The sequence below is a fragment of the Rhinolophus sinicus genome, linkage group LG15 (assembly GCF_036562045.2).
Source record: "Rhinolophus sinicus isolate RSC01 linkage group LG15, ASM3656204v1, whole genome shotgun sequence".
NCBI lineage: Eukaryota > Metazoa > Chordata > Mammalia > Chiroptera > Rhinolophidae > Rhinolophus > Rhinolophus sinicus.
Window position 1 is genome coordinate 11787583 of NC_133764.1, and position 3012 is coordinate 11790594.

At 40.1% G+C, this 3012-nt stretch overlaps 1 pseudogene across 1 annotated transcript; it reads right to left on the minus strand.

Moving 5' to 3' along the window:
- Positions 1-424: 424 nt before the first annotated feature.
- On the minus strand, positions 425-676 carry LOC109436494 (metallothionein-1A; annotated as a pseudogene). Its single transcript, XR_002136121.2, has one exon. The product of XR_002136121.2 is annotated as a metallothionein-1A (transcript).
- Between the last annotated feature and the right edge of the window lie 2336 nt (positions 677-3012).

The window sequence follows — 3012 nt, forward strand, 5'->3', positions numbered from 1 at the left end:
CCTCTATGAAAACCTATAGCTAACATCAGACTTGATGCTGAAATACTGAATACTTTAACCCTATGATCAGGATTAGGTGACAGTGTCTGCTTTCATCACTCATATTAGACTTTGTATTGGAAGTTCTAGTCTACAATAGAGAAACAAAAGGCATCCACATTGGAAAGGAAAAAGTAAAACTATGTATTAGTCACAGAAGATATGCTTGTCTATGTGGAAAATTCTATAAAATGACAAAAAAGATAATAGAATTAAGAAGTTTAATATTGTTGCAGGATATAATACAAAACTAAATTTTTTCCCCAGAAGAGTCTAGATATGTTTATTGTCATTCAAATAGTTCATACAAAAAGGAATGTAGCAAGGGGGGGGGGGTCAGGGTTTATGAAAAAATAAAAAAATGCAGGTTTGAACATGTTGCTCTATTTATATCAGAGAGCAGGCTCTCCCTGACGTCATGCACAGCAGCTGCACTTGTCTGATGCTCCTTTGCAGATGCAGCCCTGGGTGTACTGGGCACAGCCCATGGGGCAGCAGGAGCAGCAGCTCTTCTTGCAGGAGGTGCATTTGCAGTCTTTGCATTTGCAGGAGCCAGCACAGGTGCAGGACCCACCAGTGGGGCAGGAGTAGTTGGGATCCATTTCAAGCAGAGGTGAGGCAGGAGGTCCAAAGCGAGAGGCTAAGAGGAACCTGTGCTGGTACGACATGTGGTCTCTTTCTTTTTTTAATTGGGGAATATTGGGGAACAGTGTGTTTCTCCAGGGCCCATCAGCTCCAAGTTGTTGTCCTTCAGTATAGTTGTGGAGGGCACAGCTCAGCTCAAAATCCAGTCACCGATTCCATTTTCAATCTTAGTTGCCCACAATCCCATGAGCTTGGGCTCTAACCAACTGAGCCATCCAGCCACCCCTCTGGCAACTCAGCGGCAGCTTGTTGTCTTCAATCTAGTTGTGGAGGGCGCAGCTCACTGGCCCATGTGGGAATCGAACTTGCAACCCTGTTGTTCAGAGCTCACGCTCTAAGCAACTGAGCCATCCAGCCACCCCTAAATTGTAGTTCTATATACTGGCAGTGACCAATCAGATACTGAAATTTTAAAAATACCATTTACAATACCATAAAAATATTAAATACTTAGGGAGAGATCCAACAAAGATTTGCAAGACTTACACATTGCAAACTACACATTGAGAACATTGCTAAGAAAAAATTAAAGAAAAACCTAAATAAATGGAGAGCTGTATTATATTCATGGATTAGAAAACTCAATATTCGTAAAGTGTTGAGTCTCCCCAAATTTATCTACAAAATCAACACCATTCCAGTCAAAATCTCCGTGGGCTTTTTTTTTTTTTTTAAAGATTTTATTGGGGAGGGGGAACAGGACTTTTATTGGGGAACAGTGTGTACTTCCATGACTTTTTTTCCAAGTCAAGTTGTTGTCCCTTCAATCTTAGTTGTGGAGGGTGCCATTCAGCTTCAAGTTGTTGTCCTTTCAGTCTTAGTTGTGGAGGGTGCAGCTCAGCTCCAGGTCCAGTTGCTGTTGCTAGTTGCAGGGGGTGCAGCCCACCATCCCTTGCGGGAGTTGAACTGGCAACCTTGTGGTTGAGAGGACACACTCCAACCAACTGAGCCATCCGGGAGCTCAGCAGCAGCTCAGCTCAAGGTGCCTGTTCAAACTTAGTGGGCGCTGCCCACCATCCCTTGTGGGACTCGAGGAGTTGAACCGACAACCTTGTGGTTGAGAGCCTACTAGCCCATGTGGGAATCCAACCGGCGGCCTTCGGAGTTAGGAGCACGGAGCTCCAACTGCCTGAGCCACTAGGCCGGCCCCTCCGTGGGGTTTTTTGAGGGGAGTGGAACAAGCTGATTCTAAAATTTATATGGAAATGCAAAGGACCTAGAATGGCCAAAGTAACATTTGGTCCTTCCACTTTTTATCTATCCATCCTCCAGTAAATTACTTAACACAATAGTGCCTTAGTGTCCTAATCTGTAAACTAGGGACAATAATGTATCTACCTCATAGAGTTGTGAGGATTGCATGAGTTAAGATATGTAAAGTACTAGAATAATGTTTAGCACAAACTTAGTAGTATAGAAAAGTTTATTATTGCAGCATTGTATGAGGACTAAAAATTATCTTTATAAAATTTACGGGACAGATTATACTAATGTGACTGGGGAACTGGGGTCTGGAGTCCAAACACTGTGTCTGTGTCACTTATATATTTATTATATCACTATTAAGCTCTACCTTAGGAGTGTTATTTAACCTCTTAAAGTTCAATTTTTATCACCTGCAAAATGAGGATAACAGTTGCAGCTAGTACTGAATACTTACTCGGTATTCTAGGAACTTAATATAATTATCTCATTTAATTATTCCTATGACTGTTGGAGATAAGTATTAATAAGCCCATTTTATACATGAGAGAACTGAAGCATAACAAAGTTAAATAACTACCTAGGGTAGATTAGGTTAATAAGTGACAGTGATAGAATTCAAATCCAGGAACTTTTAAAGTCCAGAGCCCATCACCCATGACATTGATCATCATGTAATACTGCCACTAAGGAAAATAACAGTACAGTACCCACCTCAGAGTATTACAAAATAAATAAAAAAAATAAAATTATGTGGACATGCAAAGAACTTAGAATGGTTAAAATAACAATGAAGAAGAACAAAGTTGGAGAACTTAGTATTACTCGATCTAAGACTTATTACAAAGCTACAGTAATAAAGACAATGTGTTATCAGTGTAACTATATCAAATATACAAATAGATCAGTGGAACAGAACAGAGAGTCAAGAAATAAACCTGCATATACATGCTCAGCTGATTTTTTAAAAAGTTGCAAAGGCATTCACTGGAGAAAGGATAATTTTTCAATGCTTTAAATAGGTCAATGGAACACAATAGAGCGTCCAGATATATAAGTACACATATATGGTCAATAAATTTTCAACAAAAGTGCAAAGGGAATTCAGTGGAGAAAGGAAGTAGT